Consider the following 27,488-nt stretch of genomic DNA (forward strand, 5'->3'; position numbering starts at 1 on the left):
CCAAGGACTCAGACCCTCAGAAGGGAAGATTTGCTCATATTCACAAGGTGAAGGACCATATTAGCTGAGATCCTGGCTAAGGGAAAAGGAACCGTGGAGTAGCAGACAATGGAAATTGTTTATGTGGGGAGAAAGGGAGAGAGAGAGAGAGAGAGAGAGAGAGAGAGAGAGAGAGAGAAGAGAAGAGAAGAGAAGAGAAGAGAAGAGAAGAGAAGAGAAGAGAAGAGAAGAGAAGAGAAGAGAAGAGAAGAGAAGGGGGAGGTAAGGGGAGGGGAGGAGACAGAAAGAAGACCATGCTTGACCACTGAGTCACACTGATCCAGCTTAAATTTACAGTTTTTACAGTCTTTTAGTCTTTGGAGGGCAAAATATCCAAGTGGACTTGTGACTTAAAATGAAAATGGACAAATTGATATATGAGTTTGTGTCTTAAATATTTTTACAAAAAATGTGAGAATATCTTGCATTATGCAAAGAGTAGTTCTTGATAAGAAGAAACATCACATTATTGTTATTTTTGTTGTATTAAAACTCAAGGTGAATACGAAAGATGCGTACAAATCCAGAATAGACAAAAGGTTGAATGTGTTGATTATTTGCTTACTTTCTTCCATCTTCTTATACATCATTCTTTACTTTTTTTGTAATCTGTCATTGGGGAGGCTGTATATTAAATTTTCCAGGCTCCATTTCCAGCTAGTTTCTTAAATTATACCCACAGGTGGGAAAAGATTAGTAAGCAGAAAGAGGGGAGACACTATTATTATATTTCTCTTTCTTTATGGCAATATTTCTGGAAGCAGATGCACTTCTCCCAGGACCATGGTTTCAGCAGGAGTGCCTGGTCCTCTTATGGTTCCAGCACTGATTCAGATGGACCCTTCTTGGTGTCGCCTCCAGCATCATAGCCTTAGCTCTGATAAAAACAACTCTTCCTTTATGGTCCCTACCCTAGAATGCTTACTGAAGTTGCTAACTTTTGGTTTAATTACTTTTCTCCCTTTCACTTTCCAGTAATTTCAAGTACCTGTGTATCAATTCCCAGTATTAAAACCTATTTATTTGAACTGTCCATAGGAGTTTATTTTTTCCTACCTTGACCTGGAATTGACTACAATAAAATAGAAATGTGCAAATTGACTGTCCCTCCGCTATGCCCACCAGTCAATCAGAAGTGAGTAGACAAATTAACCCAATAAAGATGGCGGCAGCCACGGAGCTGGACTGTGCAGGAGGGGCTTGGAAAAAAAGAAAAGGGGTTGGGAGCCTGGGTTGCCCAGGGTCATGGCCAGCCTGAAAACTGCCCTCAGCTCTTTACCCATGCTTGCCACACCCCCATGGAGTAATAGTCCCTGCTGGGGGGCCTGTCCAGCATTAAAACAGCCCTCAGACCCTCACCAAGGCTGGCCATGCCCCCCCCCCCCAATGGGGACCCTCACTCTATGGGGGTGTGACTGGCCTGCAAACCACCACAAGCCCCTCACCCAGGCCTCCCCATGCCCCAAAGGAACCCCAATCCTGATCTGGGACACCATTCAGGGCAAACCAGCCAGCCCACAACTGTGAACCAGGCCTCCATCTATACTAATAAAAGGGTAGTATGCTAATTAGATGGGGATATATTCCAGGAGACCTTCTGGACATTATTATGGATAAAGCCATGGTGGCAGGGCCGAGGTAGAGGCAGTTAGAGGCCAAGAGGGGAGTGCAGTTGTGGATGATAAGGCTGGTTGGGGGGGGGGGGGGGCGGTTGTTGAGGGTGATCAGGCCAGCAGGAGGGCAGTTAGGGGTGAGAAGACCAGCAGGGGGCCAGTTGGGGGCAAGCAGGCCATGAGTGGGGATCAGTTGGGGTTGATCAGGACAGCAGGGGCGGGCACTTTGGAGTAAGCAGGCCAGCAGGGGAGCAGTTGGAAGTGAGCAGGCCAGTGGGGGCGGGCAGTTGGGGGCGAGCATGCTGTCACGGGGTGTGGGGGGTAGTTAGGTGTGATCACGCTGGTTGGAGGGCATTTGGGGGCAAGCAGGCTGGAAGGCAGAGTGGTTAGGGGCAATCAGGCAGGCAGGCAGGTGAGTGGTTAGGGGCAATCAGGCAGGCAGGCAGGAGCCAGCAGTCCCAGATTAAAAGAGGGATGTCCAACTGCTAGTTTAGGCCCGATCCCTGTAAACTGGCAGTAGGACATCTTTCAAGTGGTCCTAGATTGGAGAGGGTGCAGGCTGGGCTGAGGGACACCCCCCACCCTGTGCATGAATTTCATGCGCTTGGCCACTAGTATAATTATAAAAGGCTGTCATTTCTTTGTTTAACATCTATTTAAAATTCAAAATAAGTGGACAATTCTTTTATTAGCTCTTTTGGAAAGAAGCTTATTTCTTAGAAGCCAATAAACATTTCTCTTTTTGTCCCATATGTGCAAATTCCATCATGTGTCAATTCCAAAATCAAATCCTATGGCCAGGAAATGAAATGGGACAATGAGCTTAGTCGTGAACTTCTGTGATAAGTTGATGGGATTCTCCTTAGACCAGGCTTAGTCTCGAAACCAGGGTGAGGCTAACTTCAGCCTAAAGCATATGGAAAGTATGGTGGAGAAGTTTGCAGCTGTTAGAATGGTAATAGAGAGGAACCGATAGGGGCTAACACTAAACAGTGTGCTCTGCAATCTCCCGTTACATTATACTGCACTCATCGCTTTACTTGTCAGTTTGCTTCACTAAACTATGAGAACTGTGTCTTTTACCTAAATAATCAACAATGAGAAGTGTCACCTATTAGGCAAGGGTCAAAAGTTATTTGAATGGATGAATGAATCAATGTATCAAAGCTTTTTAATATTTCTTCTTAACAAGGATAATTTTAAATCCTTAGTAAGAACATCATGATAATGCACAATGCAAACAGGCACTTGAATAAAAGTATTTGTAGAATTAGAGATTTGTTTGTTCAGAGGCCTTAATCTTTTTAAGTCATCAGATGACTTTTTAAATAAAATATTATGGGAAAGGCATGTGTACATAAGTGAGTAGATTTCTACATAGAATAAGGACTGTAGATATATCTCAGGTAGTTTAAATATTCTTTGATAGGACATTTTGGCATTTTATGCTTTAAATTCCTAACAAGTTTATAACATATTTTGTTGCATATGATACAAGTTAAAAAAATAAATCTGTTTCAGCAATCTCAAAGATGAGCTATGAACTTTATGTTTTGACTTGTGGGAAGAAGTAATTTTTCTTCCATCAGTAGGGAGGTGGTAGAGAGCTGTGAAGAGCAGTGTGGACCCTGTAGTCATATTGCATGAATTAAAAATTCACCTCCACTATCTACCAACTCTTCAACCTGGTGTAAAATTTATAGCTATAGCTTTAAACATAAAGGTGCTTTCCTGTTATTAAGAGATTCTGTGTCTAGCCCTAACCAGTTTGGCTCAGTGGATAGAGCGTCAGCCTGCAGACCGAAGGGTCCCAGGTTTTATTCCTGTCTAGGGCATGTACCTTCCTTGAGAGCACATCCTCAGTAGGGATATAAATAATATAAAATCAATAATATAAAGAAATTCTGTGTCTAGACCTGGCAGGTATTGCTATGTGATTAGAGTGTCTACCCTCACACTGAAGAGTCTCAAGTTCTATTTGTGTCAAGGGCATGTACCTGGCTTGCAGGTTGAATCCCCAGGTCATCAGGTTGCACGTGGGAGACAATTAATTGATGTGTTTTTTTTCAAATCCATGTTTATCTCCCTATTTCTCTCCCTCCTTTTCACCTCCCCCCCCCTTTCCCTCCCTTCTTTCCTCTTTCCCTTCCACCCTCTCTAAAAAATCAATGGAAAAATCCTTAGGTGAGGACTCATAGCAACAAAAAGGAAGAAATTCTGTTTCATATTTTCATCTTAAAAATGTGGATAATAGCCCTGGCTGGTGTGGCTCAGTTGGTTGAGAGTTGTCCCATGCACCAAGAGGTCATTGTTTTGATTGCAGATTACAGGTTGTGGTTTTGGGCTTGATCCCCAGGGAGGGCCGTTCAGGAGGTGAGCAATCTATGTCTCTCTCTTGCATCAATATTACTCTCTCTCTTCCTCTCCCTTTCTCTCTCTAAAAATCAACAAAAACATTTTTAAATAGTGGATAATATTATATTAAGATTAATATTAGTAATCTCCTTAAATGTTAATATGTGGAAAGCTGTTAATATAGTCCCTACCTCTAGAAAATATTCTGTAAGTGATATTTATTGCCATGCATCATCTAATTGTATCCAGAAATCAGATGTGGTAGAGAGGTCAGTTAGGAAATCATGGCTCAATCTTTTTTCACTGTGATAACCAGGCCTCTTTGCCAGATATTTCAGGTTCCTTGTCTTCCAGGCACATAGTAGTTGTGCACTTCCACGTCCCTTGTAGTTTTGTGGATTAAGTGACTAGTTAGGATGCAATACACAAGTTACTCCTGGGCAAGACCAATTGCTTTCCTGTAACAATGATGGATTAGATTTCTGGCTGTGACTGTGTAGCTTGGGTCTCAGAAAAAGAATGATATAAAACAGAGCTACCATGTGACCCTCTGAGATTTGGGGGTTGTTTGTTACATCACTGTATCCTAGTCTATATGAATCAAACAGCAATTGGCCAGTTCCATGGTTCTGGGGGAAAAGCACATTGAGTCTCAGTTTCTCTATCTTCCAGATACAAGCATTTTACCCAGCATTTACAAATAAAATTTTATTGTGGAAATTACTTTTAAATAACTTTTCAGTGAAGAACTGGGCAGCTGTAATTGTGGTTTGTGCAGTATGCTTTCCCGTGCTGCTGGGGAGCACAGGAAACTTGTTTGGAAAGTTTGTAAGGAGGGCACTCTGAGATAAGGGAAGAGTGCTGAAGGCAGCCTCCCTGTTTATCAGAATTCTGACTTAGGAGAATGACAAAGGCAGTGCCCCTAATTATTCCTTGACCTTTCCAAACAAGTCTGCATGAGCGGCCCTGGGTGTTTATTGAAATCCTTATGCTTAATTTTTGGGTGTCCTTGCTTAAAGAACACTGCAGACACATGTTTCCTCCCAACGTTACTTACCCACGGGTTATATCTAAAAGATAACCTTTATCCCAAACTGCTATTACAATAAAAACCTAATGAGACAGGCAATCAAGGCTGTCTGGTTCCTTTAGCCAGGCAGTCCCTTAGCCCTCTCTTTCACAGAAAACATGTTAGAGTAACCATTCATCCATTGCTCAGGGTCTACAGGTCAGCCCCGGTACCATGCCCTTCCTCAAAGTCTTTTTGGCAACTGTTCCTCTTTTTTCAAATGGCCACAGAAGTGGTAATATAATATGATCCAGAGAATCCCATTTCTGTGGTCACACTAATTGGTTCATATAGGAACACGAGGCCCCACAAAAGTCAATTAGAACCTATATTACAATTAATATTTTTAATGACCTCTGTATCTAGCTAAGCCTCACTGATACACATCTTACACTTCCCAGATACGGGAACCAGAATTTCCCTTTTGCTCAAACTAGTTTAATGTGGATTATACCACTTGCTATTGAAAGAACCGAGACTGAAACTAGTCCTTAGAGCAGAATTTGGAAAATGGTATTTCAGGGGAAAATGATACCCTTTTATAAAATTTATTAAACAGTGGCCCCAGCTTTCTATAATGGAAATGGGTCTATTAGGAGATTTGAAGAGGGGGGTGACATATTTATTATGAGAAGACATGTTACAGGCTATTTAAAATTTTTTAAAAGATAATTTGGAAATAGCTCTAACCGGTTTGGCTCAGTTGATAGAGCATTAGCTTGTGGACTGAAGGGTCCCAGGTTCAGTTTCAGTCAAGGGCATGTACATTGGTTGCAGGCACATCCCCAGTAGCGGGTGTGCAGGAGGCAGCTGATCGATGTTTCTCTCTCATCAATGTTTCTAACTCTCTTTCCCTCTCCTTTCCTCTCTGTAAAAAAAAAAATCAATAAAATATATATTTTTTAAAAAGATAATTTTGAAATAGAAGATGATGGAAAGAGATAAAAAAAATTGTCAAAATATACCAAGGAATATTTATCTTAATGTCTGATTCTTTTACTCATTCATATTATAAACATTAATTAAAGGAAGAGTACATTTATTTATGGACAATAGTGTGCTGAAAACTTGATAAATATTATTTCATATTTTTTACACAGTCAGGAAGATAGAAAAAAATTGCCACCATTTTACAGATTGTGAAACTAAGTTTTATGAACATAATGTTATAAACTAGACTTTGGTAATGCTGGAATTTAGAGGCACTCCTAGGTGCCATCCAATGAAGTTGCCCCTTTATTGTTTTTTGCAGATAAGGTAAATGATAAAGAATCTCTGTGCATTCATTTTATAACACTGCCTTCACAAATTGCCCCCAATTTAACTGCTTAAAAGAAAACAAATATATTCTCTCACAGTTCTCATAGTTCAGAAGTCTAGTGGGTTAGACTCTGCTTAGAGTCTCATAAGACCAACATCAAAGTGTTGACAGGTCTGAGTTCCTTTCTGAAGGCTCTAGTGCACAATTCATTCCTAGGCTTGTTCAGGTTGTTGGCAGAATGCATTCCCCTGTGGTAGTAGGACTCAGGATTTTTAAAATTTTTTTTCTGATTGTTGGTCAAGAATTATTCTCAGCTTCTGGAAACCACCCGCAGTCCCTGGTTTATGGTCCTCTTCAAAGCCATCAGAACTAGTCAAGGTGTCCTTATACCTGGAATCTCTCTGACTCATTTCCATCTGCCTCTTCTCTCTGATGAATCTCTTGGCTGTAGCCAAGGACAGATTTTCCATACTTAAGAGTACAGGTGATTATATTGAGTCTATCCAGATAATCCAGGATGATCTCTCTTCCTCGGATTATGTAACTCTAATCACATCTGCAAAGTTCCTTTTGCCAGGTAATATATTCACAGGCTCAAGGGAATGAGACATGGGAATCTTAAGGGGTCCATTATTCTGCCTGCTATATCCTATCTATATAATATAATACTACATATACATGATTATCTGAGGACACAAATGATTAATATACTTATGTAGAAAAGTTAGAATTGATAGAATAAGTAGAAAATAAAAATTCTAAAACAAGTTACACACACACATATTGTGATTAAAGTAGTACATAAAAACAACAAAGGTGAGTTTTACTGGTTATTTTTTAGGAAAGAGAAGAAATCTGCGATTAGATTTGTGAGAACAAACTCAATCATGTGGGAAGAAATCCTGGGGTACTATTCACATGTAACAAATACTGTGACAAGGTAAGGGCATATTTAAAAATGGCTTAAAAAGTGAAAATTCTATTTTATCTTTATTCATAATCGCCAGAAGTTGGAAGCAACCAAGATATTCTTTAGTCAGTGAATAAATAAACTGTGGCACATCCAGACAATAAAATCTAATTCAGCACAAAAAAGAAATGAGCTATTAAGTCATGAAAAGACACAGAGGGGACTGAGATGCATATTGCTAAGTGAAAGAACCCAATATGAAAAAGGCCATGTACTGTGTGATTCCAACTGTATGACATTCTGAAAAAAAGGCATAACTATGGATACGGTGAAAAAGATCAGTTGTTGCCAGGGTGTAGAGGAGGGAGGGTGAGATGAATAGGCAGAGCATTTACAGTTTTTTACTGGCAGTGCAGTAAAACCATGCTGTATGATACTACAATGGTTAAAATGTCATTTATATATTTTTCAAAACCCATAGAATATATAAGAGTGAACCTTAGTGTCAACTGTGGACTTTGAGTGATAATGATGTGTCAGTGTAGGTTCATCGGTTATAACAAAGGTAACACTGTGGACAGGATGTCAATAGTGGGGGAGGTTTCGCTTTGGTGGCAGTAAGAGACGTATGGAAATTCTGTACTTTCTGCTCAATTGCTGTGAACCTAAAACTGCTGTACAATATAAAGTCTTTAAAACATGAATTACTCAGGAGGACTTGATAGGGAAATTTTAGGACCTGGCAAGCTGAATGAGGGTTTCAGTGTGCAGAAACCAGACATTGAAGCACTAGGGGTAGTTTTACTTAGGATGTCAGTAATGGTTTGGTGTTTATTCTAGAAAATCGATATGTCATATGGCAGGTTACATTGTACTGTAATTACATATTATAGTTTTTCATCTGCACACAATAATATATTTCTAACATTGCTCTTATTCTCTTTCATTTCTGTTGGCATAAATATTTAATATGAATGGGTAAAGAGGAAGCTGCTTGTTTTTCTGAGGGCTGTATGTGTTTATGTCATTGAAATAAAGGACAAAACTTCAAACAAGAAACATAAACAAACAAACAAACAAACAAAAACAACCAATAAAAAAGAATAAAAACAGCCAGACTCAGCAGTTTAAAAAGTGAAGAAATAAAAATAAATTATTCCCTTAGCTTAGGATGGGGACAAGTAAAATGATAGCTTCTCAGTATCCAATAATAGCCACTTTTTTTTTTATGCCAGGACATTTAAACTACTATCAGAGAGAAAGAAATATGGCTCAATTTTGATGTTTCCATAAGGTATCTAGGGGTTTCAGTTCCCCTTTATTCAAAACATAAGAGAGTTAGTAAATTATTTGGAGGCAGAAAACAAAAATCTCAGCTGCCATTTGCCTGCGGGTGACTTAAGTGCTTTGCCCCAGTAATTTGTTGTTACTATCTAATTGACAGAAAATAGTTTGGCACATTTTGAAGGAAGAGTGAGTGAGGCCAAGAGTTTGAGAAATAAGGAATAGCTTTTATGCTGTTATTTTTTATTTCCTATAATTTAAAGCAGTTGCATGGACACCTTATAAATATTTTTAAAGTGACTTTTAAATGTTTTTAAAGTCACTACGAAACAAAAAAGACAAAAATCTCATTTTGACAACAATTGGTCTACGTTAGTTTTTATTTCTGTCTGCTGCTGACTCAAACAGAGTTAAACATTTAGGCCTACTTTAAAACAATACACAAAGCTATAAATGAGTGTTAGAGATGAACTTGTCTGATAACTCTTTGGCCTGTCTTTTTTAGTTTATCCCCTTTAGCCTGACTAGTGAATAAAAAAAAAAACCACAGTAACAACAACACCAAGAACAACAAGTCAGTCTTTGAAAGTATTCTACCTCATTTAACTGAGACTATTTTACCCTTTCCACATTCTTGGACCATTTAAAATCAGAGGTGTCCCTGCCTCCAGGAAGATACTGTGCAGCAGTGGTATGAAGCATCCTTATTTACATTCAATCGCCTCCCTGGCTAAATTATCTCCCTCTTACCCTTCCGAGCATTGTGATGCATCACTAAATCTTATATTTTCTTTAAAGTCTAGTTGCAGAGTCCAGTGCCTTTACATCCTATTCCAGGTCCGTTCTTTCCTTATTCCACTCCGATCACATCCTTTGGCACACAAATCCTGTGGAGCTCAGCTTGTCCTTCTAGAAGCACATCCTGTACCTTCTTTGGCGGCTATCCTGTTTCTATAGGCTGAGGCTAGGGGGAAAGCTTGGTGGGAGGAGCATTCTCTCTGCTGCTGTCCATGGTCCTGAAACATTGATGTGGACTAAGGAGGTTTTTCTTAAGCCTGCATCTGGGGACTCCTATTTTCTTCCAGGAATTTTTAAATCGATAAAGTAGTGCTGACAAGAAAAAAGTAAGGCGGGAAGAAAGAGAGGAGAAAGAGGAGAATGGACAGAGGTAGAGTTCACATGACATTGCCGGAGAAAATAAGGTACTTGGCTTTAACATAATTTTCAAACAACTGCAGATGCCAGCTTGGGAAGCAGAGGGGGATATACCATAGCTGATATAGCCAACGAAGAAGGAATGGGGGGGGGGGGGTGTAGTGTGTTTTAAGTGATATAGAGCAATACCAGTGTCGGCATGAGAAAACGCATTGAAGTTGCTCTGGGCGAGACCAGACAGGCAGCATGCTGTGAACACAGCATCGCTTGTGTCAAACCAAACTGACATAGGTTTTTGTCTTTATTTTCCTCTCTTGGTTTTAAAAAAAGTTAGTTGGCATTGTAGCAGAACAAATATCACTGTAACTTATGCTTCAGATTGTGCAACTCTTCTATAAGTTACATTCAAGCCTCAGTTGATGTAGTGGGCAGAGCACAAAGACTCACTGCGATCTCTATACAAGTTCTCCCAACTACAGTGTACCCTCCTTTAGAACAAACACGAGATATTAAACGTGTGTGTGTGTGTGTGTGTGTGTGTGTGTGTGTGTGTTTCATATCTCAAAATGCCAAAGTAGAGTTCCTGGCTCAAATGAGAGGTTCAGGAATATCCTTGAAATCCATAAAATAATCACAATGCCTTCCACAGAGAAAGCGCTCAACAGAGGCTTGTCAACTGAGCAAATGCTCCCTTTGCTATAACACTCCCAGGAAATTCTTGCTCCTTTTACTGTCCATTCCCCCTTTCCCTTGGGGACTTCAGGTCCCAGCAAACCTCCCTCCCGCCTCAGTCACCACTTTCTCTGCACCGGGGCTCTGCCCAGGTCCTGCCCCAGCTCTGTGCCCTCTGTGGCACACGCTTTAACCCTCCTCTTCAACCCTTGTCCCTGTTCCCCTCCTGGATCTCTCTGGCACTGAGTCTCCATCCCAGTCCCCCAGCCTCCCTGCAACTCAGCTCCGGGTCCCCGCCCGCAGGGGAACGCGGTTGTCATGGACACCGCACCTGCGCCCTCCACTACCATCCCCTCCCCCCACCTGCCGCACGGAGCCGGGGCTCCTCCAACTCCGACCCCGACCCCGCCCGGCCCGCTCCGAGCGCCCAGGCCCCGCGCTCTCCGCCACCCCCCCCACACCCCCTGCCCCGCGCTTCCCGGGCCCGCGGAGCCGCGGGGGCCGCGGGGGCGCGCCTGGCAGCGAGCGGCCGCGCCTGCGCACTGCCTGCCTCCCCTAGCGGCGATCCGGGCCGCTGCCGCCTGCGCCGGGGCTGGACTGGGAGCGGGCGGGGGGCGGGGGAGCGGCTCCGCTTCCAGGCTCGAGCGAGGCGGGGACCCGGGCTGGCGGGCGGAGCAGGAGGCACCGCACCTCGGCCAGAGGCGGCTGCTGCAGCTGCTGCTGCCCTTGTGCTCGCCGCCCTTCTGCGATCGCCCTTCCAGCTGCTCGGCGCCGGCGAGAAAGAGAAGGAGGAGGAGGAGGAGGCGAGAAACTCCCACCGACCCACCGAGGTGAGTCCCGAGCAGAGCATCCTCATCCTTGCCTGCCTGCCTCCCTCCCTCCCAGCCTCCCTCCTCCCTCCCATTCTCTCTATCCTCCCCTCCCTCCTCCCTCCCAGCTCTCCAGCCCTCCCGCCCGCATCCTTCCCAACATCCCTCTCTCCGCTCCCCTCCTCTCTCCCTTCCAGCCTTCCTTTCATCCCTTTCTTCCTCTCCGCCGCCGGCCTCACTTCCTTCCCACCCTTCCTTTCTTCCCCGTCTGTCTTCCTTCCAGCCGCTCGCCCCAGAGCGCGGCTCTGCATCCTTTCCCTCTTGTCTCCATCCCTTCCACCCGCTTTCTTCACCCCTTCCCGACGGGAGAGCCTTTGCCCGCTAAAGTGTCCGATTCAGGGGCTTCCAGAAAATTGGGCACCTACCCTGACAGGCATACTCTGCCACAGCGGACACCTTGCAGGTCCCCACATTATGTGGAGGAAGGGTCAAGTTGGAAAGAGTACTAGGAGCTGGAAGGGGAGGAGGCTCGAGGAGGAATCTATGGATTTGTGCTGTATTAGAGTGGGGGTGGGGAGGGTTATCACTTGGACATGTTGCCAACAGCCCCCTACACCGCCCACACCCCGCTTTTGCCCTTTGTGTTTTCCTCCTGGGAAATACATAGTCTCAGTGTGTGCCCCACTCATTTAGAGTCCAGGTTCCCCTGCTTTGAATGGTCTCTGTGTGCAGCCACAAGGAAAGAAGAGAACAAGAAAGAGGGGAGGGAAGAGAAGGGTGGTAGCAGTGGACACTGCTATGTCCTTTCCCCCTGGGCCTATTCGGATGGACGCTTTCAAACCACCCGCCTAACATTTGGCTTGGAATTGAACCCGTGTGTCTCCCTCAGTCCTGTCTCTGCCTACTTCAAAGGCGCAAAGTCTCTCTAACTTCAATGCGTGTGCACCACATTGTTACTTATGCAATGTTTTCATCAGCACCCTAAACACTCAAGTGGATTGATTTGGGAAAACGAGGAGTAGAGGGTGGAAGAGATGCATTTTGTTCATTGTGGGTTAACTTCTAAGCGAGGACAATGGGTAGGCAGTTTCTGGAGTAATGAGGTTATACTCCACAGGCTTATCAATACATCGCTTTGATAGCATTAGCGGCATGATAGCCTGTAGCAGATGACCTTATACCGGTACCCCCCCCCCCAACCCCCACCTTACAGGAACTCTGGAGATGTTTGAAGGGAAACGTACTGTGTGATTCCCCTTTGCAGTCTATGGAAAAGTTGAGTTAGCTCCGGGATCATTATTAACTATTTACAATTTCAGTTGCTCCTGCACCCATGGTTTTCACCAAATCTTAGGTTTTACTTTGCTTTCTTTAGCTTGCACTCCAACCCCTTCTGTTATATGTGTTCATAGTAAGTTGGCCGTTTTCCTTTTTGCAAGCATGGCTGCTGCAAAGTTTATTTATGTGTGGTGAGACAGCCATGCCTCAGAATGTTTAGTGTACTCATCATTTCAGAAAGGTCCAAGGAACAGTATAAGTACAAATAAAAAAAAATGGAGTCTTTGGAAGCCTGTATTTTGCCCTATCTACAGTCTCCTTTAAAAAAAGAACAAAAGCAGATAATATTAATATCTGTAGAATAGCTGTGTTTTATGTGTAATGGGTCTGTGGGGAGGGTCTGAAATTAATGGATTCAGTGAAGCTGCCAGTAAAAAAAAAAACTGTTCTGTGGAGAAAATTATTGATTTTTTTCCTTTTCATCGAAATTATTAGATGCCAGTAGTACAATACGCACTTGTGCATTTTATGAGAATGTGAAGTAGGAGTTGAGATGAGGAGAATTACCTTTCAAAGTGATGGAGTGCTGGTTTGATGAGGAGCTGATACAGTTAATCATCTGAAACAGTTTTTAGGAAGTGTGCGATATTAGGAATGATGGCCCCACCCCCTGCCCCAACTCCCCTTGGTAGGAATGCAATTCCACTAATGGCTTGGCTGACTCTGCAGCTATGTGGCTGAAGTGTAGTTGAATTATGAGTGTTACCAACATTCTGATACAGAGTTGCAATCAGCCCTGTGTGCACTGGAATGGCTATCTTATTTGATAATGAACACAGTTGTAGACAGGGGTGGTGTTGTTGATGATTTTTTTTTTTTCCTGGAATGCCATGAAGCAAGTAAAAACTTTGGTGGCGATAATGTATGAATACAGTAAGTTAGTACTACCTAATACTTTCAGATGGCTTTTCCCTCCCAGTAACTCTACTGCTCTCTCTGTGTGGGGCTTCATACATGTAATGTGGGAAGGAAGCAGCCCTGCTCATTTATATATATATTTTTTATTGATTTCAGAGACTAAAGGAGAGGGAGAGATTGAAACATCAATGATGAGAATCACTGATTGGCTACTTCCTGCATGCCTCCTACTGGGGATTGAGCACGCAACCCAGGCATGTGCCCTTGACTGGAATTGAACCTGGGACCCTTCAGTCTGCAGGCTGACATTCTATCCACTGAGTCAAACCGGCTAGGGCTGCCCTGCTTGTTTTTATTGCAGTTTGCTATAAAGAGTGATGTGGGTATGTGCTCAGTTTTTAAATACTGTGCTTACTAGAAAAAGAAAGGTACCTTTTATTTGTTTCCTTTGTAAATATTCATTCACTCACTGAACACAAAATTTACAAGGTTATTAAAGAAAAGAAACGAACACTTGTTTACAGCTAGATTTTGAGAGAGACTTGAGTGAAATTAATAAAACATGAAATAGTCAAGCAGCTAGTGTCTTATAGAAGCAGCCTGTTACTCTGACTATAATCCAGTTTACAGATAAAGACCAACTTCTGAAGAATTTCATTTCTACAGGCTTTCGCCTTTAGCTCACTGGACCTTTAAGAATGTATAGTCTATAATATATAAAGCCCAACAGAACATTTTGTGTACCTCATAGGAAATATTCTGTGCTTCCCTCAGAACTCTTAAAACCTGCCTAACCCTGTGCTTAGTGGTATGAGGTTTTCAAAAGAAGTAAAAGACACTCTTTGACCTTAGCTTACACTCTAGTTGAGAACGGGCATTTGCATGAGGTCATATTTCACAGTAGCAAAGAAGGAGATCTTTGGAGAGAACTTTAGATTTGAGTGCATGCTCTACTTAAGTAGTAGAGTGTTGTGCCCTTGCATGCTATTTAAGTCTTTTTCCTCATCTGCAGAATGGGAATTATGGCAGAGTCTGGTTCATGGGATTGCGTTAGGGGTTAAATGTGTTAGGCACAGTAGTAGGTACAAAGCATGTGTTGAGTAAACATAATTATAATGAGGAGAACTGGTTTAAAAACAGTCCAAGACAATATATGATGATGTACTGGAAAGAAACGAAGACCATGTGTTAGAGGAGATCCAAAGAGGACAGATGTTTCTGGAACCAGGGAAAGATTCCATTCAGGAATAGCACTTGAGCTTAGACAGACTCCTGGGGAGAATTTCATGCATGGTGTGTCCCACAGCTGGGAAAGCAGAGCAGGAGGAAGCCTGGTGTGTTTGGGAAGACTGTTCCTGGAATTTTTGACAAACTGATGAGTATATTAAAAGGTATTGGATATATACAGTCAGAGTGATTACAGTATCTGTTGGGATAAAGCAATTCTTGTGTGTGAGGCCCATTTTATCATAGAGTGTTCAGCTACCCAGGGGAGTTGGTTTAAGTTCTTTGCCTCACCCGAAGCTCCATCCCAAGACACTGAGGAATCCAAGGTCTGTGTCACAGGGTGGGCCCAGAGCATTGTTTTTATTCTTTTCTTTAAACTTAAAGGCATACAGAAAACTTGACCTTTCTAAACAATGACTTAATATTATTATGATATAATTATCACAGCTCTCTCCTATTTTGCAAAATATTTCAGGACTGTATCTTGGAGAAATAACCAGGATTATTTTATATTGACATATATGAAGTCAGTGTTTGTTAGAGTAATTGTATTTTCTGGAACTTTATTTTCACCTTATTATTGACTTTGCTTAATTACCACAGCCCTTTTCTTAGGGGAGGAGGGTGTTCAAGATTATTGATAATTCCAAGTGGGTTATAATCTTTTAAGTATTTTATTGGGTGTGAAGGTGGGCTAAGGATAGAGGGTCTACCTAGCATTGTGTCTGAGCAAGTGAAGTATCTTCTCTGTGTGGGGTGGCAATTGCTCACTGGCTAAGTCTGTTGGTAAATTGTTGTGTTTGGTTGGTGTTCATTAACTTTTTTGAAATATATATCCATGAATAATTTACCCAACATTATAAGTGATATGATTAAGTTATTTAATATATATAAAAAGAGATTTTTGGAACATTTTATCTGTAGGTACCAAAGGTCAGTTTTTATAGTGCTCATGTTTAATCCATTTTAAATAGATAGACACAATTTCATTGCTTTCTCCAACGTAGTTAAAGGTCTGCTTATGTTTATTATTTTGTAGTTCTAATAAGAAGTTGGTTTTGTGAATATTATCCTAAGATACATAGTTAGAATATGAATACATATATAAAAGCTAACAGTTTAAGAGACCACAGACTGTAGCATTTTTATTTTATATTTTGAGGTTTTCCCCAATATTCTGATGTTTTAAAGATTCATAGATCTAAATAAAACATCTTCAAATATATTACCTCTAGTCAGTTCCATATTAAAGCATCAGTAATTTTTGAAAAAATTTACTTTGGGGCATTTTTATTTTTTTCAAATGTGAATTTTACTGTGGAGGTGAATTCTAACAACCACAAGTGTGCATTTTACAGCTCTTTGAAATTATTACCTGTAAGCCATTATAAAAAACACACAAAGAGATAGCTTGACTTTATAAAGCTTAATTTTACCAGGCTTCTTTTGTGCCTCTTTGTTTAAAGGCTGCCTGTGTATACAACTCTGAGACTTACTTTTCAGCTGTGAGTCCCATGTACATTAACAGGAGTGAAATAAGAACTGTGAACTCAGGTTAAGGTGTTGGCCAAGCAGAGAGGTGGAGTAAGGATGAAATAAAGTGAATTCATTTTGTTTCATCTATTGAGCTGAAAAATTACAAATAACAATAGCAGGTATTCATACCTGAAGAAAAAAAATGAAGAGTAGTCATACATTCTCAAGAATTATGGGCTAGATCCTGACTCTTTGTTTAAATATTCTGATGTTTTAAAGATCTGATTAATTAGGGGGTTCCTATATTTTTGCTCCCATGCAGATACAATCCATGTTGCAGTTGTTTATACACACACACAAGATCATGATGAGAAACATATATGTAAAACCAGGTATTTTTTTTTTTTCAGTATCTTGCTAGTTTTCAGTGTCTTGCTATTTTATTTACTTACCTTTCTGGGAGAGCCAAGTAATACAACACTTGTGGAAGTTGCCCTGTTGGGATAGATCCAGATCAGCTAACATCCTAACTTGCTTTAGTGTTCCTACATTAAATGATTGACATGCCATTGTGTTGGGGTAGAAATAATTTAATTTTATAAGACCACAAAGGCTATAGAAATATTAATAGGACACTTTTGATATATTCATTTTATGCAAATTGGGTTTATGTTGTTCATTCCATATTGGCAGTAATGTTTCACAACTAAAGTTATGTACTCTTTAAAAAAATATTTGTATTGCTTTCAGAGGGGAAAGGAGAGGGAGAGAGAGATAGAAACATCAATGATGAGAGAGAATTATTAATCAGCTGTCTCCTGCGCATTCCTTACTGAGGATCTAGCCCACAACTGGTCATGTTCCCTGACAGGGAATTGAACCACAGCCTCCTGGTTCATAGGTAGATGCTCAACAAAGCTATTAATTCTTAATGGACACATGTCAGTTCTCCCACAGCCTACTAGAAATGACAAAGATGCCATAAATGACCAAAGGATCTGATGTTATGATCTGATTTCAATTGTGATTAGACAAAGGCTTGTTTGCCTAATGTCACCGTCTTTGAGAAACACTAAATGATATTTATGCAATTAGAATAACTTATTTATTTAAGAAGTTATATATACTCTAATTTTTGTCTTGCTTCTCCGCCTCTATCCTTTGGGACTTTGTGGTCACCAGTCTTTCTATCAATCCAGCATCAAATTCCCATTAAAAACTTTTAGCCCTGCCCGGTTTGGTTCAGTGGATAGAATGTTGGCTTGTGAACTGAAGGGTCCTGGGTTCGATTCCGATCAAGGGCACATACCTGGGTTCCAGGCTCCTCCCTGGTCTGGGCCTTGATCAGAGCTTGTGTAGGAGGCAACCAATCAATGTGTTTCTCTCACTTGATATTTCTCTCCATCTTTTCCTCTCTCCTCCACTCTTTAAAAATCAGTGGGAAAATATCCTTGGGTGAGGATTGAAGAATAAATTTTTTAAAAATTAAATTTGCTGAGATATGTTTTATATATAATAAAGTACATCCAGTTATAGTTGTGTGCTGACAAATATACCTGTGTAACCACCACTGCAACTAAAATTTATTTCCATTGCCTCTGCTTTATTTGATTTTCACCTTTATAGATTAGGTTTTCTTGTTCTAGAAATGGATATAGTTGAATCATAAAAATATGCACTCATTTTTGTCTCTTTTTTTTGAGCATATGTTTTGAGATTTATAAATGATTTTGAATATATAAACTTCGAGAAGAAAATATAGGAAGAAATCTTTGTGATTTGGTTGAGGCACAGAAGTCTTAGGATGCAAAAGCACTAATCATAAAATTATAAGAAAAATAGAAAATAAACTTTATGTAAAAAAATTCCACTCTTTGCCGGGACCGGTTTGGCTCAGTGGATAGAGCGTTGGCCTGCGGACTGAAAGGTCCCGGGTTCGATTCCGGTCAAGGGCATGTACCTTGGTTGCGTGCACATCCCCAGTGGGGGGTGTGCAAGAGGCAGCTGATCGGTGTTTCTCTCTCATCGACGTTTCTAACTCTCTATCCCTCTCAATTCCTCTCTGTGTAAAATCAATAAAATATATTTAAAAAAAAAATTCCACTCTTCAAAACACACACGATTTGCTAAATATATATATATATATATATATATATATATATATATATATATATATATCTCAATATATCTGGAAAAAGACTAATTATTCTAGCTGTATATAGAACTTTTGTATCTCATTAAGAATACAAACAACCCAACTAAAAATGAACAAAATATACAAAAAGCAATTTCACAAAAGAAGGTACACAAATGAACAATGAGCATCTGAAAAGGCACTTAACTCTCTTATTCACCCAAATAATGAAATTTAAAGACTACAACATACTACCACTCTACAAACACTAGAATGGCTAACTTGAAAAAGACCAACAATATCAAGTTTTGGAGAGTGTGAAGTAACCAGATGATGCACTGAGAGTTTGCTGGTGGGAATGTAACACTTTTGAAACACTTTGGTAGTTTCCCTGAATGCTAAAAGCACTCTTAGCACACAACCTGGAGATTCTGCTCCCAGGTGAAAAGAAAACATGTGCACAACGACTGTTTTTACATGAAAATGAATATCAGCTTTACTCATAAAAGTTTCAAACTAAAACTAACCCAAGTATCCACCACGTTCCCATTTTAAAGTTGTTCTTTTGAAATGGAAAACAAAGCCGCTGGTAGTTTTTTTTTTTAGAGATGCGCTATTTGCTATGTGTAACCTGGCAGCAGAAGAAAGGAAATATTGATACATTCAAATATATTCGTAAACAAGAGAAATCCAGAGGTAGGTCACTCCAGGCATCAGACCTAGGCTTAGAGTCTCCTCTCTGCAGGTCTCTGAACTCTGCCCTTCTGTGTCCACACTTCATCTTCAACCAGTGGTCCCTTCTGATCTCTCTGTCCAGCACTAGATCACATGACCATCCCCATCCAATCAACACAAGGGGAAGGAATCACCATGCATAATGGGCTTAGGCCAATGGTAAGCAAACTGGTCTGTTGACTAATGAGTTTGCTGCTCTGTTGACTAATAAGTTTGCCGACCACTGGCTTAGACTAATTGGTAGATGAGCTGAATGGCAGTTCTGGAAAGAATAAGGAAGGGGGAAAGGACTGTTGGGTAAGCAGACAGCAGTGTGTGTTATTAATTTGATTTAGAGACCTGCCATGGTGTTCTCAGTCTTCGGGAAAGAGGTTGAATAGAAAGCTAGGTTTGTAGAAAAAGAGGAAGGATGACATTTAGACCCTAGTTCACAGCGTGAACTGGAAGGGAGAGAGTCTCCATCCAAGAGAATAGTTCAGAGTTGGCAAGCAGACAAATAGTGGCGAGCAGAGCCAGGCCCGTGGGGCCCATGGAGCTGGGACAGGAGGCAAAAGACCGCGCTGGCAGTAGCCTGAAATCCCGGCAGGCCACCTCGATTGGGGTTTGCCCATCTGTGAAATCAGGACCTGGGGCAGGACGATTTTTATGTTTTGCTTTGAAAACAGAAACTAAAACAGAAATTCTTCTTTTTTTTTTTAAAGGTGTTCTCAACCACTTTAGATTCGTGTGTGTGTGTGTGTGTGTGTGTGTTTTCCCCCTAATAATTCTGTTACAAACCTGGGCCTGCATTAGTTCCTTATAAGTGCTAGCTAATAGATTAAGCCTCCAAACTCATTCTATCTTTGAACAAATCCTATTTCTGGTTAAACAAATGGAGCAGACATACATCAAGTAAGCTTTCTTACAAGTTGTTGAAAACACTGCTTTGGAGGGACATAGCCCTGGATCTGTGTATGAATGAGTAAGATACAGTAGCATTTGACCTCATGAAGTAACAGTCTAGTAGAGGTGAAAAGTACCTGAACACTTTAATCCCAGAAAGAACGTGACATATAGAATATAACAGTGTGTAGTACAGTGTGATACGGACTCCACAGTGGCATGGGTCTGAAGTGCAGGTGGATACAGAACCAGAAGCTTTGTTCTAGTATGGATGGGAGAGAGATGAAGGAATGGATGACCTTGCATTAGTACCTTATTCAGCCCTGCTTTGGTCTGGGAACTGGGACAGGCTGAGTCAGCAGGAAGATGAGATTGATGAGCACTGCAGGGGAGAGGAGAAGTCACATCCAGAACTGAGGCTGAGACTCGGATAACTGCTTAGGAGGCCGCTGAGGAGTGGGACTGGAGTATAGGGGAGAGGCCAGGAGGCTGGAAATATTTGGACATTCTGTATAGAGGTATCTCAAGAATGCAATCACAGAGGGTGCATTGTTTCAAAAGAACATGTTTTGTTTTTTTACTCTTTCATCAATACATGACCATTGTAGAGCAACTAGAAAATAATAACAAAAAGAAATGTGAGAATAAAAATTACTGAAGTCTACCTCTCCAGTGAACATTTGGTGAATTTCTAATTTTTTTTTACCCCCACCACCTCTCTGCCACGTCATGAATATATCTTGAGTTTATCATATAGAAGACTTTTCAAAGCAAAGCTGAGATCATAGGCATTATGTACCGTGTTCTATTTTTAAATTAAACATATTGAACATTTCCTAAGAAAATGAAAAGTCTTTCACATTAATATCTCCGTGACATTACATTGATTGGAGTTTCAGTTTCCAGTTTTTGGCTACCTACAGAGATAAAATGTTTGTGCTCTCTGCCTTCAAAAATGTGTCTTGGACAGATTGACTTTGGGAGACTCAGGAAAGTGCCTCGAAGGTACAAGTGGTCAAGATCTGTGCAGCAAGATATACATTTTTATATTTACTTAACTGGTAACATGGTGTTCTATAACTCATTTTCACTTCACATATAGCTTAGCCGGTAATATATATATATATCTCCCATTTTTAAAAATGTTACTTTTTATTGATTTCAGAGTGGAAGGGAGAGGGAGTGAGAGATTGAAACGTCAGTGATGAGAGAGAATCATTGATCATCTGTCTCCCGCACACCCTACAGTGGGGATGGAGCCCACAACCCAGCATGTGCCCTGACCGGGAATCAAACTGTGACCTCCTGGTTCATAGGCCGATGCTCAACCACTGAGGCACGCTGGCCGGGCTACACCATTATTATTTAACTGCTACCTATTATTTTATAGTGTGGTTGCACTATAATTTATTTAATCCTTGTTTTCATAGACATTTAGTTCCTGCCAATTTGCTATTTCACACTATGCTGTGGAAAACATCCTTAAACAGGTTTCTTATCCACATGTACTAGTGTGTGCTTTTAAAAGGGTAGACTGATAAATTGTAAGTTTGGAGACATGAGGTATGCACATTTTAGATTTTAATAGTTGATGCCCAATTGCTCTTTAAAATGGCAGTGCTAATTTACATTCCACCAGCAGATCAGGAAATATAAATGTCCTCACCCTTTTACCAGTTTGGCATAATTTTAAAGTTGGAGAAGTTTACCAATGAATAGGTATGAAGGGTATCTCTTTGTCTTATGAATTTGTTTCTCTGGATTCTAGAGAGGTTGACTATCTTTTCTTTTCTGCCTAACGGCCTAATGTTTTGCTTCTGCTGTGATAAGTGTGTTTGTTTATCTAGGTTTTTCTAGTGGGTTGTTTATCTTATTATAATTTACAGGACTTATTCATATTCTCTGCATTTAAAGACTTTGATGTTGTCCCTGAAGTAATATTATGCTATTATAACTACAGTAGTTTAACAGTATGTTGTGATAGCTAGTAAGTGATGGATTTTCTTTTTCCAAAGTTTTCTGTTTTTAATGCCTTCTCTTCAGAAGGATATGAAAACTAAGTTATCAAATTTCATAACACCCTGGGTATTTTAACTGGCACTATAGTTAATTAAAGATAATTTGAGAAGTAACAACTTTCTAATTCAGGGTTTAGGAATGCCCAGCCTGCAGGCTGTATAAGGTCCAAGTAATTATTTGGTCTGGCCCTGCCAAGCCATTAAGGGTGAGTTAATTAAATATTTGACCAGCCCTAGTTGATCTGGCTCATTGAGTAGAGCGTTGGCCTGTGAACTCAGGGGTCCCGGGTTTGAGTCTGATCAAGAGCAAGTACCTCAGTTGGAGGCTCCTTCCTGATGTTTCTCTCACATTGATGTTTCTCTCAGTCTTTCCCTCTCTCTTCCACTCTCTCAAAGTCAATGGAAAAATTTCCTTGGATGAGGATTAAAAAAACAAAAGTTTGGCTAAATATAGCAGGCTAATTTTCAGGTTTATAATTTTCTATGGCCCCCAAATGATATCATAAATATCCAAATTGCCTTTGGCAGAAAAAAGGTTCCTCATCCCTGTAATCTTGTTTCTGGTCCTTCCATTTAATGTTTTTTCAATGAAGAAAAAAAAATTATGATACTGAAGGCCATAAAAAATGAATGACAGTTAATGAAGAAGAGAACAGTTCATGGTTCAAATATTGCTCATATTTTTTCTTTCAGTTTTCTTCAAAATTTAAATTAGAAATGTTTTATTCTAATTTAGATTTAGTATGATTAATTCTTCATCTATGAAGCACACTATACTATAGTCTAAATGTACCTTTTTACTTTAAAAATTATTCTCAATATTTTTTCTTCCTTAGTATGCCAGATACATTATTATACTTAAAATCAACCAGTATATTTGTTAATCATTTTCTTTGGAATAAGCAGTATATACCTGGATTTCATATACTCACTTCCAAATATTTACTTTAGAACATTTCTAGGCCTTGATAAGTGTTTTACAGTAATTTTTTTTTACAGTGTCTCTTCATTAGCATGGACTAGATTTTTTTCTGGACCTTGGACTGAGTTGAGTGAACACTGTTCTGATGATGGTGATAACATGCTTATGATAATATTCATGATATTAAACTTTCTAAAGTTTACCTAAACTTTGGCTGTTATTTTGTTATCATTTTTATACTGGAACTGTTATGCTATATACCATCTTCATCCTACTTTCAGCATTGCTTTTTAAGAATGTTTAAATACTAAGACAGCAGCCAGTTCTGCACTACTCAGAAGACTTAGAAGTGTTTTGTTTGGTGCAGAGTTTAATTTTTGAGCACTAGATATTTTTCAGATTTCAGGAGAAGGTGAACTTTGGTATTATTTTTCATTCAAAGTTACCATCATGAAAAATGGTAACTTTGAATGAAAACCTTTCAATGATTATGCACATTAAGTAAGTGGGCAAATTGCCTTGAACTAACTGTAAGCATTCATCTGGTCTAAGCTGTATCCATACACATCGATATTGATTTATCATTAATGAACCCATCACATCAAAATTCTGTGATCCACATCAGTTATTATAGATGATACAAATTGAAAGCATGGATTTTCTTTGTAGGATATTAATTGAATATGGATGTGAAGTTATTAATAAATGGCAAGTCAAGATGTTTTTATTAATGCTGAATCACTTTATCAAGTTTATAAAAATGTGGTTAACATTTTAATTCTGTCTTTTCATAAAGAATTGCACAAATAAGCATGTTATAATAATTCTAATATTATAAATTTGAACAAATATATCAATGAGCAGCATATAGCTGTGTTCAGCTTGAATAATTTGAGGTAGATCTATTTATCTGATGAAATTATCTTGACACCTGGCTGCCTAAGGAAAGAATTGTGTGTGCTGTTGCTGTGACGAATAGCTAATCTCTTAAATTCAGGTGCATTACATTTGTGGTTGCTTATCTTAACTTACTGTTGCAGAGTTGTTTTTAACTATAAGTTACTGTATGCAAATAAGTATTATTATTCAAGTAATTATTTTAAATATTTTATAAAAATTATAGGTATGTGATATAAAAAGTTTTCTCAGGGAGAATGTTAACTTTAAACAGATTTTATTTCTATCCTTATCTAATCTAATAAAAGGGTAATATGCAAATAACAGTCACTTCGTGACAAATATGGCAGTGCCCATAGTGACCAGTGCCCAGACTGCAGAGGGTGGGGGTGCTGTGGACACAAGTGGGGTTGCTGGGCTGGGGGCATCTCTAAGCCGCCGCCGTGTGGCCTGGGGCATGCCCATAGCCCAGCCGACAGCAGCCCAGTTGATAGAATGCCACCAGCCCAGTGAACACAATGCAGGTGAGCTTCTGCACATGAGCTGCAGAGGAAACACCTTTTCTTACACTTAATTGGCTAAGCACCCTGTATGCTGCCACTCCCCGTGTTCTTGCTAACTTGGGTAATAAGAATCCAAAAAGATGATCTAGGATTTTTCCACCTCACTCCTGGAGGAAAAAACTAATGTCTGCTGCTAGAGGGGCTAAGAAATGTCATATCCTGCCCTAGCCAGTTTGGCTCAGTGGATAGAACCTTGTCCTGCCAACTGCAGGGTCCAGGTTTGATTCTGATCAAGGGCATGTACCTAGGTTACAGGCTCCTCTCTGGCTGAGGCCCAGTCAGGGCTCTTGCAAGAGGCAATCAATCGAAGTGTCCCTCTTGTATTGATGTTTCTCTCTGTCTTTCCCTTTCTCTTCCACACTCTCTAAAAATTAATGGAAACATATATACTCAGGTGAGGATAAAAAAAGAAAGAAAGAAATGTCATATCCTATGAAAGACACATCTTGAAAATGCCTAAAGAAAGTTGTCATTTTTTAGTGGTGAAGGGACTGGAGTTCGTGTTGATGAAAATACCTTGGTTGTTCGAGCAGTGGCAGCAGCAGCCGGGTGATGGGGCTGGCACCTTCCCCTGATCAGCCGGTCACCTCCTGCAGAGGAGTGGGTTTAAGCCATCAGTAGGACATCCCCTGAGGGCTTCCAGTCTGTGAGAGGGGATAGACTGGGCTGTGAAACACCCCCCCCCCCCACTTCAGTGCACAAAATTCATGCACCGGGCCTCTAGTTATAATTATAAAATAACTTATACTCTGTATTTTCCCCTTTCACTTAAAAAAGTGCAGATATTTACTAATATATAAATATTGGAGACTTGCATGCTGAAAATTTCTTTTAAAAAAATATATTTTATTGATTTTTTACAGAGAGGAAGAGAGAGGCATAGAGAGTTAGAAACATCAATGAGAGAGGATCATCGATCAGCTGCCTCTTGCATACCCCCTACTGGGGATGTGCCTGCAACCCAGGTACATGCCCTTGACCAGAATCGAACCCAGGACCTTTCAGTCTGCAGGCCGACGCTCTATCCACTGAGCCAAACCGGTCGCGGTATGTGCTGAAAATTTCAAAACATCATTAAAAGAATTGGAAGGACCTAATAAATGGAAAGACATCAGTGTTTACACATGGTAGCTTTCCCTGATTTAATCTGCAGATTCAGTGCTATATTATCAAAATCCCAGCTGCCGTTTTTGCCAAAATCGACAAACAGATCCCCTAATTCATATGGGAAGCAAGAATAGCCAAAAATAGCTTTGAAAAAAAAAAAGTAAGGATTCATCCTTATCAGTTTTAAAACTTACTACACAACTGTAGCCATCAAAACTGTGTGGTACAGACATAAGTGTACACATGTAGATCTATGTAATAGAATTGAGCAGTTATATATAAACCCATACATTTATGACAATTTTTTTTCAATAAGGGTGGCAAGGTAGTTTAATTGGGGAAAAGAGAGTCTTTTCAACAAATGGTGCTGTGGCAACTGAAAGTTTACATGTAGATGAATGAATTTGGACCCCTTCTCTCAACATATATACCTTAGACCTAAATATAAGAATGAACTCTTAGAAGAAAAATTGATTTAACTCTCTATAATCTTAGATCAAGCCAATAGTTTCTTAGTTGTGACACAAAAAGCAAAAGCAACAAAAGAAACAAAAAGATAAATTGGATTCTATCAAAATGAAAATCATACTTATCAAAAGACACCAAGAAATGAACAAACAAGAAAAACAAACAAACAAAAACATCACAGACACAGAGATCAGGACTGTGGTTACCAGAGGGAAAGAGGATGAGAGGGGTGGTAATGGGTAAAGGGAATCAAATATTTGGTCACAAAAGAAGATTTGAGTTTGGATGGTGAGCACAGAATGCAATATATAGATGATATATCAAAGAAATGTAAACTTGAGACATATATATATATATATCAATATATATATATCAATATATATATATATATATATATATATATATATATATATATATCAATATATATATTTTAACCAGTGTCACCTCAATAAATTTAATTGGGAAGAAAAATGACAGCATGGAGAGGAGAAAGTGAAAAAAAATATTTGCATCATAAAACTCTAGGGTTCAGAATACATAAACACCTATTACAACTTGATAATAAAAAAGACAAATACATAAATAAAAAATGGGCAAATGACTTAAATAGATATTTCTCACAAGGATATATACAGATGGCACACAAGCAAATGAAAAGATGCTCTGCTTCATTAATCATTAGATTCATGCAAATATACTGGTAAACCACTATGAGACACCTCGTCATACTTACTAGGCTGGCTCTAATAAATAAGAGGGACCTATGGAATGTTGGTGAGTCTGAAAAAATTGGAATCCTCATATATTGCTAGTGGCCTGTACAATGCTGCAGCCACTTTGGAAATTATTTTAATACCTTCTCAAAAAGTTACTTACAGAGTTATCTTATGACCCAACAATTCCACTCCTAGGTATATACTCAAGAGGACTGAAAATATATATTAATACAAACCTCTATACACTTATATTCATTATTTGTTACAGCTCCCAAACTGAAACTAACAATTGAAGAATATATAAGCAAAATGTGGTATATCTTTAAACTGGTATAATATTCAGCCATAAAAAGGAATAAGTATTGATACATGCGAAAACATGGGCAATCATGAAAACATTATGTTAAGTGAAAAAAGCTAGATATAACATGCCACATATTGTATGATTTCATTTATATGAAATGTCCCAAAAAGCTAATATAAGTAGACAAAAAAATAGAGTAGAAGTTACCAGGGGTTGGGGGCAGGGCAGAGGTGATGAATGCTTGCTATGGGTATGAGTTTTCTTTTTGAACTGATGAAGGTTCTGGAATTAGGTAGTGGTGATGGTTGCACATACTGGTTGGGTATATTAAAATATGGCTGAATTTTATATTTTAAAATGGTGAATTATGTAAATTGTATCTCAAAAATACAAGGCAAGCAAATAAAATAATTATTTGAAATTTTATTTGTTTTTCCACTTGGAAAGTAGACATCACTAATTGTCTTAATTTTAATTCGTATATTTTTCATGGGACGTGAGCTGAAAGCAAATACTCATTGTAGAGTGGAATTGTACTTCCACTAGAGTAGAATTATAATTCTGTAAGTGAATATTGTACTTTGAAAATTATATTTAATTGTGCTCACAGCTAGGCCTGATACAGTTGAAAAGACATGTTTTAATTGCCTTTCTTAGGTAAGATACCCTATTTAGT

At 39.6% G+C, this 27,488-nt stretch overlaps 1 protein-coding gene across 2 annotated transcripts in view; it reads left to right on the forward strand.

Moving 5' to 3' along the window:
- Positions 1-11,000: 11,000 nt before the first annotated feature.
- Positions 11,001-27,488, forward strand: part of CTNNA2 (catenin alpha 2) — a 1,072,635-nt gene continuing 1,056,147 nt past the window's right edge. The window contains exon 1 of one of the 2 annotated variants that reach the window (XM_084900771.1): positions 11,001-11,188. The gene's annotated coding sequence lies outside the window, so the exon portion shown is untranslated. The remainder of the gene's footprint in view (positions 11,189-27,488) is intronic. The other variant, XM_084900770.1, reaches the window with a different exon arrangement.

The sequence above is a fragment of the Pipistrellus hanaki genome (genome assembly GCF_964339955.1).
Source record: "Pipistrellus hanaki genome assembly, chromosome: 12".
Taxonomy (NCBI): domain Eukaryota; kingdom Metazoa; phylum Chordata; class Mammalia; order Chiroptera; family Vespertilionidae; genus Pipistrellus; species Pipistrellus hanaki.